Raw genomic sequence first — 14,374 nt, 5'->3', positions numbered from 1 at the left:
GTTTATTATTTTAGGTAGCTATTTTCACGGTTATCCAAGTTCAAGAGTCCATATCTCCCAATGAGAGGATTTATATTCGTTATTTGACACTATAAACATACACTGACCTCCTCGAGCTTTTATTTTGGTACTTCCGGTTACCGACATTAATTTGCATATTAGCTAAATATTTAGTTTCACCCGAAACATTTAGATTTAACATTTAGATTTAGATTTAACATTTAGATTTAGATTTAACTTTTAGATTTAGATTTAATATTTAGATTTAACATTTAGATTTAGATTTAACATTTAGATTTAGATTTAACATTTAGATTTAGATTTAATATTTAGATTTAACATTTAGATTTAGATTTAACATTTAGATTTAGTTTTAATATTTAGATTTAACATTTAGATTTAGATTTAATATTTAGATTTAACATTTAGATTTAGATTTAACATTTAGATTTAGATTTAACATTTAGATTTAGATTTAGCATATAGATTTAACATTTAACATTTAGGTGTAACATTTAATATTTGGATTTAACTATTTAAAATATTTCCAAGTTGACAAATATTGTTGTAAATGTGCAAGAAAGTGACCCTCAAAATTTCATACCAGTTATTTAAACATTATTTAAAGCTAAATGTGACAAAATGTTGCTGTTATTTTCAGCACGAGCTGCTTTTCCAACGGCGCCCCATAGAAACCTGTAGATCCGCTGCTATTCTCAGTTCTTTTAAATCAAGGCTGAAGACCTTTCTATTTGATGCTGCCTTTCTTTAAATGACTAATCATTTCTTTAAATTTCTTATGCTGCACTGTAAATTTTATTCTTGTGTTTTATGTTTCTCTTTGTTTTTAACTGTCTATTCATGTGTTTTACCGGTTTTTAATGCTTATGATTTTTAACTGTTTTTACTTGTGTTTTATCTGTTTAACTGATTTTGTGTAAAGCACTTTGAATTGCCCTGTTGCTGAAATGTGCTATACAAATAAAGCTGCCTTGCCTTGCCTTGCCTATATCTTTGTCCCATATAGTCTATGATTATATAAAATAGAAGAGTCACATTGCAAAGTAAATGTATCTGAAGTTACCATGTAAATTGTCTGTAACGTTAGCTTGACACTTAGCTAGCTATGGTAAAACATGCTAACGTTAATTTTCTGCAAATCAAAGTTTACTTCTCGTAGTTTAAACATAGTGTCAGCAAAATGCTAAAAGGCGATTGGCAATGCTAGAATCGCAAGGTGAGTCATCCTCACACGCTTTATGGTGGAACTTGTTTGGAGCTCCATTTCTAACTTAGTATGTGTGTCTTTAATGTGTGTGAATGCAGGTGCCAGGGTTTTACATCATTTATCTTCGGATACATATTGGCCTCCAGGATTTGGGATATGGGATAAGATATACAGCTGATCGTATTCATCCAAAACTCAGTGGAGAGTAATCCAGGTAGGAACATGCAAAGATAGTCTAATACTGTAATACTGTATTGCAATCACAGTTTTATAACTTCTGTTATATGATATGAAATAACATTGAGAAACGGTTATGGTTTATAAACTGTGGAGACTAAAATGTTAAATTTTCTCCCCTCAGGGACAATCATCATTACTTCCTGGACAATGCTGGCCCTTTTCAGGTGACCAAGGGCATTTGTTTATCTTGCTGTCCCACCCAGTGTCCATCACTAGCGTGACACTCGGCCACATAACAAAGAGCCAGTCCCCATATGAATCCATCGCCAGTGCACCGAGGAAATTTTCTATCTATGTAAGTTACACATTTTTAGTTATTATCCTTGATAATAACAGAAAATGTCTCTTGAAATGTCGAGTGGTGGAAGAAGTATTCAGAGCCTTAACTAAAGTGAAAGTACTAATACCACACTGTAAACATACTCTGTTACAAGTAAAAGTCCTGCATTGAAAAAGTTACTTAAGTAAAATTATGTAAGTACCATCAGGAAAATGTACCTCAAGTATTAAAAGTAAAAGTACCCAATGCAGAAAAAAATCCTCACATTTTAGAAACCGGAAATGATTCAAACGGTTTCTTGTTTTAATCATCTAATATTTAAGATGTAGGCCATTATATTGATGGGTAGTTTAATTTATATAAAAACATCAGATTTGATACTACTATGAGCTCTGGTTGCCGACATTTTAATCTCTAAAGTAACTAGAAACTAAAGCTGTGATGATGTGCAGATGATGTAGTGGAGTAAAAAAGTAGAATATTCTCTCTGATGTGTAGTAAAGTAGAAATAGAAAGTGGTTTGAAAAAGTAAAGTACAAGTACCTTAACATTTGTTCTGAAGTAGTTACATTCCACCACTGGAAATGTCCAGCATACTTGTTTATTCACACAGTGCACAACAAAAGGTTCAGTTCATCTCTTTTTCCTCTCCAGGGAATGAGGACTGCTACTGAGGAAGGAACCTATTTGGGAACACTGGTCTATGATCAAGACGGCGCAGCATTTCAGACCTTTAGGCTGCCTGTAAGTATGATATGACAGTATAACTTCTATAGAATAATAAGTAGAGATTCTTCTGAGAATGAAAGCTCTTCCTTCCCATGTTAATGGCTGCACACTGTGGTACTCAAACAAACTGTATTATAGACGAGGATTTCATCATTTCTCTCTCTGACTCTTCCCAGAATCCAGACAAAGGAGTCTTCCGATATGTGAAGCTATAGATTGACAACAACTGGGGAAACGCAGACTACACCTTTCTGTACAGCTTCAGGGTTCACGGTAACACAGATAGAGGTGAAGGTAAATCAATCACAAAACATCTTAATTTGCCTGAATTTAGCTTACCAAATTAGGATTCCAAATAGGAATTTTACTTTGATTTGTATTGCTTACATTGTGCTTACTCATACAAAACAAACAATATATACACACTATAAATAATATAGACAGGTTGAGACAGTAGTGCAATGACGAGTGCAAAGAATAGAGTAGTAAATTATAATGATGATAGTTATTATTATTTTAATAATGGAGCATAGTGCAGAGGGTGATGGAATAAATAATATTATATTATATAAGTATTACATTACAATATGAACAGTATTTTGTGAAGGATGCATAAACACATGTCATGTTCCCAGATGTTTTGCAGTTGATTTACCTTCCCTCTTAGGGCGGCATGGTGGCTGTGTGAATACAGCCCCCATGTCTGCGTGGGTTTCCTCCGGGTGCTCCGGTTTCCTCCCACACACGCAGGTCATTTGGTTTGAACTGTTTGAATTAAATTGGGTCATTTAATTGTAATAAATTAAATTGAATTACAACACTAAAGAAAATTAATTGTAATTATTTTTGCTTTGTGTGTATTTTTTCAATAATAAATGACTTTTTCCTACATCACCAATTATTAATCAAGCATGAATTTTCACTGTCCTGGGGGGTTCTGAGCTTGTTGTCAAGCCAAAAGACATATATATATTGATAAAATGAAATTGTTTCTTTTTTTTCAATAAAATTAATTTGCTAAAATTCACAATAAATACATTTCTCTCTTCCAATTTAATGAAATCACTTGAGTCTTTGAGTCTTCATTCAGTTTTTCATTCATACAAGCAACATTGTACAGCTTGTGACTGCCTGTCTACACTCCACCAATTAAAAAGTTGAACTCCATCTGATGACTCGTGCTCTCTGATAGGAGCCCTGAAGCGGCTAATACTCGTCATCCAGCATTCACAGGGTTAAAAACCCAACAGTGTGCATTTTTCTTTATAAAGTAATCATTGGTGGATTTAGAAGAAACACAAAAGAAGGGCAAGATGAATGCATTTTACTCAGCTTATAGATCACAAAGCCTAACAGAATTTATTTCTAAAATTTACAATGGATTTTCGAACCAGACGAAATTTTGAAAGCAATATTGAATTGTAAATTGCCTCTAGACAAATTTCTCTAGAAACATATTGGATTGAATTAATTGGAAATTTAACACTGTCCATTTCTTTTATAAATAGCACCAAATTACAAAGTCCTTTCCAGGTCTCATCAGTCCTCCTCAATTTCAAATGTATTAAATACATGGACCGTTAATATTAATGGACAGCGCATGTGTGACGTCACCCATTGGTTTGTGGAGATCAGAAATGAGTCTTTAAGTTTGCGTTAATGGGCGCAGCCATCGTGGTTGCGGATGTGACGATTTTAGAGGAGAGGGCGGAGTGAGAGAGGAGCCACAGACCGGTGGGCGGGATATACAGTCTATGGGCGGGATCTGACTGATGTTAGCTGAGAGCTAGCAACGCTGCTCTACCGTAACTTTAGCTAACCACTTTTACCGCCAATGTGGTTGCAACTGCTGCTGAATAATTCAAGGTAAGATTTAGCTTCACTAGGTTTTAAGTATATCTTTGTCCCATATAGTCTATGATTATATAAAATAGAAGAGTCACATTGCAAAGTAAATGTATCTGAAGTTACCACGTAAATTGTCTGTAACGTTAGCTTGACACTTAGCTAGCTATGGTAAAACATGCTAACGTTAATTTTCTGCAAATCAAAGTTTACTTCTCGTAGTTTAAACATAGTGTCAGCGAAAAGCTAAACGGCGATTGGCAATGCTAGAATCGCAAGGTGAGTCATCCTCATCTGTCTCATCAGGGTTTATACACACGCTTTATGGTGGAACTTGTTTGGAGCTCCATTTCTAACTTAGTATGTGTGTCTTTGATGTGTGTGAATGCAGGTGCCAGGGTTTTACATCATTTATCTTCGGATACATATTGGCCTCCAGGATTTGGGATATGGGATAAGATATACAGCTGGTCGTATTCATCCAAAACTCAGCGGAGAGTAATCCAGGTAGGAACATGCAAAGATAGTCTAATACTGTATTGCAATCACAGTTTTAAAACTTCTGTTATTTGAAATGAAATAACATGGAGAAACGGTTATGGTTTATAAACTGTGGAGACTAAAATGTTAAATTTTCTCCCCTCAGGGACAATCATCATTACTTCCTGGACAATGCTGGCCCTTTTCAGGTGACCAAGGGCATTTGTTTATCTTGCTGTCCCACCCAGTGTCCATCACTAGCGTGACACTCGGCCACATAACAAAGAGCCAGTCCCCATATGAATCCATCGCCAGTGCACCGAGGAAATTTTCTATCTATGTAAGTCACACATTTTTAGTTATTATCCTTGATAATAACAGAAAATGTCTCTTGAAATGTCGAGTGGTGGAAGAAGTATTCAGAGCCTTTACTAAAGTGAAAGTACTAATACCACACAATACTCTGTTACAAGTAAAAGTCCTGCATTGAAAAAGTTACTTAAGTAAAATTATGTAAGTACCATCAGGAAAATGTACCTCAAGTATTAAAAGTAAAAGTACCCAATGCAGAAAAAAATCCTCACATTTTAGAAACCGGAAATGATTCAAACAGTTCCGTGTTTTAATCAATCTAATTGATGGGTAGTTTCATTTATATAAAAACATCAGATTTGATACTACTATGAGTTCTGTGTGCCGACATCTTAATCTCTAAAGTAACTAGAAACTAAAGCTGTGATGATGTGCAGATGATGTAGTGGAGTAAGTACCTTAACATTTGTTCTGAAGTAGTTACATTCCACCACTGGAAATGTCCAGCATACTTGTTTATTCACACAGTGCACAACAAAAGGTTCAGTTCATCTCTTTTTCCTCCCCAGGGAATGAGGACTGCTACTGAGGAAGGAACCTATTTGGGAACACTGGTCTATGATCAAGACGGCGCAGCATTTCAGACCTTTAGGCTGCCTGTAAGTATGATATGACAGTATAACTTCTATGAACATGTATAGAATAATAAGCAGAGATTCTTCTGAGAATGAAAGTTCTTCCTTCCCATGTTAATGGCTGCACACTGTGGTACTCAAACAAACTGTATTATAGACGAGGATTTCATCATTTCTCTCTCTGACTCTTCCCAGAATCCAGACAAAGGAGTCTTCCGATATGTGAAGCTATAGATTGACAACAACTGGGGAAACGCAGACTACACCTGTCTGTACAGCTTCAGGGTTCACGGTAACACAGATAGAGATGAAGGTAAATCAATCACAAAACATCTGAATTTGCCTGAATTTAGCTTACCAAATTAGGATTCCAAATAGGAATTTTGCTTTGATTTGTATTGCTTACATTGTGCTTACTCATACAAAACAAACAATATATACACACTATAAATAATATAGACAGGTTGAGACAGTGTGCAAAGAATGCAGTAGTAAATTATAATGAAGATAGTTATTAATATTTTAATTATGGAGCATAGTGCAGAGGGTGATGGAATAAATAATATGTTATTATATAAGTATTACATTACAATATGAACAGTATTTTGTGAAGGATGCATAAACACATGTCATGTTCCCAGATGTTTTGCAGTTGATTTGCCTTCCCTCTTAGGGCGGCATGGTGGCTGTGTGAATACAGCCCCCATGTCTGCGTGGGTTTCCTCCGGGTGCTCCGGTTTCCTCCCACACACGCAGGTCAATTGGTTTGAACTGTTTGAATTAAATTTGATCATTTAATTGTAATAAATTAATTTTAATTACAACACTAAAGAAATTGAATTGTAATTATTTTTGCTTTGTGTGTATTTTTTTCAATAATAAATGACTTTTTCCTACATCACCAATTATTAATCAAGCATGAATTTTCACTGTCCTGGGGGGTTCTGAGCTTGTTGTCAAGCCAAAAGACATACACTCACCGGCCACTTTATTAGGTACACCTGTCCAACTGCTCGTTAACACTTAATTTCTAAGCAGCCAATCACATGGCGGCAACTCAGTGCATTTAGGCATGTAGACATGGTCAAGAGAATCTCCTGCAGTTCAAACCGAGCATCAGTATGGGGAAGAAAGGTGATTTGAGTGACTTTGAAGGTGGCATGATTGTTGGTGCCAGAAGGGCTGGTCTGATTATTTCAGAAACTGCTAATCTACTGGGATTTTCACGCACAACCATCTCTAGGGTTTACAGAGAATGGTCCGAAAAAGAAAAAACATCCAGTGAGCGGCAGTTATGTGGGCGGAAATGCCTTGTTGATGCCAGAGGTCAGAGGAGAATGGCCAGACTGGTTCGAGCTGATAGAAGGGCAACAGTGACTCAAATAACCACCCGTTACAACCAAGGTGGGCAGAAGAGCATCTCTGAACGCACAGTACGTCGAACTTTGAGGCAGATGGGCTACAGCAGCAGAAGACCACATTGGGTGCCACTCCTTTCAGCTAAGAACAGGAAACTGAGACTACAATTTGCACAAGCTCATCGAAATTGGACAATAGAAGATTGGAAAAAGGTTGCCTGGTCTGATGAGTCTCGATTTCTGCTGCGACAGTCGGATGGTAGGGTCAGAATTTGGCGTCTACAACATGAAAGCATGGATCCATCCTGCCTTGTATCAACGGTTCAGGCTGGTGGTGGTGGTGTCATGGTGTGGGGAATATTTTCTTGGCACTCTTTGGGCCCCTTGGTACCAATTGAGCATCGTTGCAACGCCACAGCCTACCTGAGTATTGTTGCTGACCATGTCCATCCCTTTATGACCATAATGTACCCAACTTCTGATGGCTACTTTCAGCAGGATAATGCGCCATGTCATAAAGCTGGAATCATCACAGACTCAGGGCTGCCAACTTTTCCCAAAACCTTGGAGTGAGATTTGGGGGGGCCAACCCATATTTTACTGCGTACAAAGCAATTTCTTTGGGTCTTTATCCTTTAGGGTTTAAATTGGGATTTGTTATATGTGGGGGGATGGGGCTCTCCCTAGGGGGGTCTGGGGGTATGCTCCCCCAGGAAAAAAAAATTGAAAAATAAACCATTAAATGGCACTTTCTGGAGAGTTTTTTTGCAAAAAAAATGGAGAAATCAAGTCTTACATGATATGTGCAAAACTGTAGGGTTAGGAGCCTTTGTGTTGTTGTATCAACAGGTTTTAGGGCATTCAGCATTTACATTATATAGATTATTAACTTCTTATAATATAAGAACTGACCCACACAATGTGCCAAACATAATGAACCACATGAAGAGACAGTAGCATATGTCAGCAACAGCTGAGAAGATTTGGGTCTGTGGTGAACAGGTCCAGGGGTCCCTGGTGTAGGGACCAGGGACCCAAAGTTAAATTAATGTTGAGGGATCAACTAAGACCACTGAAATTCTAAAGAATGAGAACCACTGAGTTACATAAATTCTAATCCTTTAACCTTTGTGCCAAGGTTCAGTAATGTCTGGCTGTCATCCTCTGGCCCCACTTACTGTTTTTACTTTTTTGTGAAAATAAAGACTATTTGTTCATTTAAAAAAACATCAAATTAATTATTTACAGTTACATTTAGAGATGCAGAGGTTAGAGATGCACAATAGTGGCCCAACGTTGCAGTATCGTGTGTGTATATATATATATATATATATATATATATATATATATATATATATATTATAGTACATATAGTATAGCTCAGATGTGTTTCACCAGATTTCGGCTCATGTTTACAACTTTGTGCACATTCAAAATATAACTCCTCCCATCTCTGTTGTCCGAGATTTGGAGAGTTGTAATATAGTATATATAGTATAATATAGTATATGGTGTAATATAGTCTGCTGTGCATGTCATTCCTCCGCTGATATGATGGATCTCATTCAGACCGTCTGACAGACGCAGAGGCCCATTTGGGTCTCTGGTCTCTGACAGAGTTTAGAGGTGGCCGTACGCTGCTCTTTATCGGAGGTCTACGCATGGATGCAACGCGTCACCGCCCCCAGCAGAGCGGGTCCACTACAATGAACTGAAGTTGCTACACTACCAGCCGCGCTGCTCACCTCCATCTTTACAGAGAGAGTGGACACGAAGCGACGGACGGTCTGTGATACTCAGAGCTGAAGGCTGAAGCCGGGGAAATGCACCTGGGATGGCTCGTGAAAAAAATGTTCTCATTTTGCGACAATTTGAAAATTCCACAGACAGGGAGCGCTCTTGAACCCACTCACAGTCTCTGAAAGCACAACTAGTCGATCACAAGTGGCTCAACAAATAAAAACATAGATAAACTCATCTTTCAGAAATTTGACCGACCGGGTTGACACTTCAGCGTGAGAAATCGGGGGTGTGGCGTGTGCGCGTGTGAAACCAGTCAAATGCGTGTGTCTCACGGCCAATGCGTGAGAGTTGGCAGCCCTGCAGACTGGTTTCTTGAACATGACAATGAGTTCGCTGTACTCAAATGGCCTCCACAGTCACCAGATCTCAATCCAATAGAGCATCTTTGGGATGTGGTGGAACGGGAGATTCGCATCATGGATGTGCAGCCGACAAATCTGCGGCAACTGTGTGATGCCATCATGTCAATATGGACCAAACTCCCTGAGGAATGCTTCCAGCACCTTGTTGAATCTATGCCACGAAGAATTGAGGCAGTTCTGAAGGCAAAAGGGGGTCCAACCCGTTACTAGCATGGGGTACCTAATAAAGTGGCCGGTGAGTATATATATATATTGATAAAATGAAATTGTTTCTTTTTTTTCAATAAAATTAATTTGCTAAAATTCACAATAAATACATTTCTCTCTTCCAATTTAATGAAATCACTTGAGTCTTTGTCAAGGTATAAATTAAATGTACAGAAGACCCAGGTGCTAGCTGATTACATAAAGTCTGATTATAAGCTTTAATGGCAGGCAGAATCTATGACATATCTCAGGGTGTTTCTGCCGAAAGATTTGGACAGACCCATCAATTATCTCCTAAATCTCCAAATTGAACTTATTACCAAAGCTTTGTATCTGTTTAAAACCATGCCTGTTAATATTCCAGATAAGCAATTTGTGGAGTGGGATATACCTATATCAAGGTACTTGTGGTAGGGCAAAAAACAAAGAAGAACCATTACAAGAAAAAAACGGTGGTTTAGCACAGGGCTATCACAGGGCTGCCCAAAAACAGCAGGAATTTAAAAACTGAAAGCTAATGAGACTGCTCTGACAGACAATACCCCAATTCAAAATACGGGAATGAGGACAACCCATTGGTCGAGTCTACCTCTGAAAATATGGAATGATGTGATAAAAAGGTTAAATCTAAGAACTGTAGAAGGGTTTCTGACATGGTGTGCATATGACAGTGATGTTACTCAAGACAACTGAGATAAAAATTGGTAAAGTACCAGCATGACTAATGGGGAACTTCAAGATTGACTTGATAAGAAGATAATAAAGGATTTGTATAGATATTTTACAAGTGTGTGCATTTTTCTTTATCAAGTAATCATTGGTGGATTTAGAACACAAAAGAAGGGCAAGGGGACTTCCGCTTCCGGCATGCCTGAGTAGAGAGCTCGCAGACGACGCTCTGACCGAAATAACTCTTAATTTGCCTGTTATTAGAATTTAATTCCACCTACTTATCCAGAAGACGCTACCACAATGACCTCGTCACAAAAGACTACAAGAAGAGAACAGAAGACGGGGAAAAGTGACGATGCGAAGACGACACAGAAACAGCTAACACTTGATGCTAGCTTAACTCAGAATGAAACAGAGACCGACTTGCTAATGCTAACAGAGCTCCGCAAATTTCGAGAAGAATCTGGAACGGCGCAACGAGACATTTTGGAATCCCAATCCCGGATGGAGGCATCGATTGCAGAAATAAAAAAGAGAACCGAGGCACTGGAAGAGAGACTGAACACAGCGGAAGAGAGAGTGAGTAACGCAGAAGACCGTGGCCTACAGCAGGAAAGGGTGCTAGCTTACTTGCTCAAAAAAGACGCCAAAATAACCGCAAAACTGGATGATATGGAGAATAGGATGCGCAGGAACAATATAAGAGTGTATGGGATAAAGGAAGACTCAGAAGGAAAAGAGATGATCCCGTTTATTACAGATTTTTTTAAATCTGCGCTGGAGCTTCCTGAAGGTACAGATATTTGCATTGAGAGAGCCCATAGAGCCACAGTTCCGAAGCCGGGGTCGACATCTCCACCAAGATCCATCATAGTTCGCTTTTTGGACTTCAATGTCAAGCAGCTGGTACTACAGTGTGCGTGGAAGCAGCGGAATACAGAGTTTCTGGGATACAAAGTGTTCTTTGACCAAGATTACTCCACCGAAGTGCAGAGAAAAAGAAAACAAGTGCGTGAAGTCATTAAAAAGCTGAAGGAACGCAATATAAAGGCACAGTCGCCATACCCGGCTCAACTGAGACTGTTTTTGGAAAAGGGTGTCAAGACCTTCTCCTCTCTATTGGAGGCCCAATCCACTCTGAAGGAACTCGGGATCCCGGTGGAGGTGGATGAGCGGGACGTCATGGAGAGAGAGTTGCTACACAACAGCTGGCAGACCCAGGGGAGACGTGGAAGGGCTGACCCAGGCCTGGATAACATGGACATCAGGGCCATACTAAACTCGGTGGATCAGCACAAGCAGGGTTGAGACGGTAATGTTTTACCTGATTCTACCCTGGTATAGCAGACATTTTATTCAAAGGTGGATCTTGTTAAAAATATAAATAAGGACATACAGGTATAATATTATATTAATACTTATAGACTATCGGTTGGCGTATTCGCAGTGAGTGTTTTGCTTTTTCCCTTTTTTCTCTTTTTTTTTCTTTTTATCGGGCATTTGGTGCAGTAGAATAGGAGACTATGGGGTCTACTGCTTACACACATGGTGTAATCCGCCCAGGGGGACCATTATCCCTGTCCAATTTACATCAGGAGTGGGCTGCCTATGTTTTCCAAAAGGGCAGCACATGGAATACTTGGAAGTTCTGTGAAGATGAAGATCTGACTACTTGTTCACTATATTCATTGTTTTTCGGCGAACTGATTTTGATTGTTAAAGACACTTACATAGAGATCAACATACTACTGGAGGGATGTAATTTTCTTTTTGTTTTCATATAAATATGACTACTTTGAAAATTGTTACTTACAATATTAATGGAGTAAACCACGTTATAAAAAGGAAAAAAATTCTAACACAATTAAAAAGGTTGAATTGTACAATTGGGCTTCTGCAAGAAACTCATTTAAATGAGATAGAACATGCTAAACTAAAGAGAGACTGGGTGGGACAGATATTTAGTGCATCTTATGGAAACTACAAAAAAAGAGGAGTAGCAATACTGTTCCATAATTCTTTATGCTTTGTAGCAGAAAACGTACTTAAAGATAAAGAAGGCCGCTGGATAATGGTGGTCGGTTCAGTTGGAGGAACCACTCTTACAATTATGAATATTTACGCCCCAAATGAGGATAATCCGGGTTTTTTTAAAGAGCTAGCCCAAATTTTAGCGGGTCACTCAAAAGGAATGATTATTTTAGGGGGAGACTTCAACTGTGTCTTGAATCATTACGTGGACAAATTTCCAACAGAACAAAAATATCAACTATCAAAAACAAAAGCGTTGAAGAGTCTATTAGTGGAGTTGGGGCTGGTTGATATTTGGCGTGCAAAACACCCAAAGATCAGAGACTATACTCACTTCTCAAGGGTTCATAGAAGCCACTCGAGAATAGACTTCTTTTGTGTTCCCAAACAAGCAACCCACAGAGTGGTGGATTGTCACATTGAACCTCAAACTATTTCAGATCACGGACCTATGATAATGTCTTTAAATATCGACCTGGAGAAACCTTTTAAGCTATGGAGATTGAACGTATCACTTTTAAATAACCCAGAGACAATCCGATATATAAAAGACGAATTAAATTTCTTTTTAGATATTAATGATACGGACGAGATTTCGCCATCTATTCTATGGGACACAGCCAAAGCATACTTGAGGGGTAAAATTATTTCATTTTCTTCGAAAGTTAAAAAAGAACGTGAGAAAAAACAAGAAAACTTACAAGAACAGATTAAGAAACTTGAGATTAAACATAAAAGAACAAATGAAGACAATGTATTACAGGAACTTAGAAAATGTAGACGGGATCTGAATGAGTTACTAACTTATAAAGCAGAGGGCGCTTTACGTTTCGCAAACCAAAAATACTATGAACAGGGAAATAAAGCAAGTAGACTATTAGCGTTTCAATTAAGAAAATCACAAGCAAATCGAACCGTTCAAAAAATTACGTGCCCAGTATCTAAAAAACTAATATCGCATCCCAAAGAAATTGCAAACGCATTTTCAAAATATTATAGACAACTATATAATTCGGAGACTAATCCTACCAAATTAAATAAAATTAGGCAATTTTTGCAACAAATTAACCTTAATAAACTTGACGAGGAGGAGGCTAAATCATTAGTGGGGACAATTACAAAAGAAGAGATAAAATTTGTAATAGGAAAGCTTAAAAATAATAAATCACCAGGAGCAGACGGATTCCCAGGAGAATTCTATAAATGCTTTCAGGCTGAACTTATCCCACTCTTATGCAGAGTGTTTAATCATGCTTTAGGCTCCAAAGACCCACCTAAAACATGGGCAGAAGCAATTATCTCGGTTATACACAAAGAAGGTAAAGATCCTACACAATGCGCCTCTTATAGACCAATAAGTCTGCTGTGTAATGACGTTAAGATTTTAAGTGCCATTTTGGCCAAACGACTACAAAAGATTATTAATAAACTTATCAATCCTGATCAGACAGGCTTTATACCCAATAGACTCGGAATAAATAATATTAGACGTACCCTAAATATAATTTCAATTGGTCAACAAGGCCCTTGCACATCCATGCTTCTTGGCCTAGATGCCGAGAAGGCATTCGATCGGGTGGACTGGTTATTTCTGAAACAGGTTCTATTGAAGATGGGCTTTAATGAAAACTTTATCAGTTGGTTTGAGGTGCTGTACTCCAGTCCAACCTCTAGAGTACGCGCTAATGGTTATATGTCAGAAAGTTTCCCCTTGAAAAGAGGAACTCGTCAAGGTTGCTGCCTTTCACCAATCCTGTTTGCTATCAGTATAGAACCCTTGGCAGAATTAATAAGAACAGACACATCAATTCTAGGCATACCGGATAAAATCAGGACTCACAAACTATCACTGTATGCTGATGATGTTATTCTGTATATAAGAGACCCAATAACTTCGATTCCAAATATTCTAAAATGTTTGAAGGACTTTGGTGTGGTCTCAGGATATAAAGTAAATGAATCAAAGTCAGAGGCCATGATGCTGAGTGGCTCCTGGCCCTCAGAACTATCCAAATCAGTGAATTTCAACTGGTCACCTAATGGATTCCGATATTTGGGAATCAATATTACCGTGGATGTTTCCGAATTATATAAAGCAAATTTTGGGAAGCTATTGGACCAAATTCAAAAAGACTTGGACAGATGGGATATTTTACCGCTTTCCTTTTTTGGAAGGATTGAATCAATCAGAA

At 38.1% G+C, this 14,374-nt stretch overlaps 2 long non-coding RNA genes across 2 annotated transcripts; both read left to right on the top strand.

Moving 5' to 3' along the window:
• The first annotated feature begins 1,637 nt into the window (after positions 1 to 1,637).
• Positions 1,638 to 2,919, top strand: LOC116670726 (uncharacterized). The gene is made up of 3 exons (XR_004327110.1): positions 1,638 to 1,763; positions 2,403 to 2,492; positions 2,654 to 2,919. It is a non-coding gene; the product is annotated as an uncharacterized LOC116670726 (long non-coding RNA).
• A 1,694-nt stretch (positions 2,920 to 4,613) lies between these two features.
• On the top strand, positions 4,614 to 6,555 carry LOC116671681 (uncharacterized). The gene is made up of 3 exons (XR_004327326.1): positions 4,614 to 5,142; positions 5,684 to 5,773; positions 5,945 to 6,555. It is a non-coding gene; the product is annotated as an uncharacterized LOC116671681 (long non-coding RNA).
• Positions 6,556 to 14,374: the final 7,819 nt, after the last annotated feature.

This window comes from Etheostoma spectabile, chromosome 21 (assembly GCF_008692095.1).
Source record: "Etheostoma spectabile isolate EspeVRDwgs_2016 chromosome 21, UIUC_Espe_1.0, whole genome shotgun sequence".
In the NCBI taxonomy this organism is placed as follows: Eukaryota; Metazoa; Chordata; class Actinopteri; order Perciformes; family Percidae; genus Etheostoma; species Etheostoma spectabile.
Note: the sequence above shows the minus strand (reverse complement) of the source record. Positions and strands in the feature narration are given on the sequence as shown.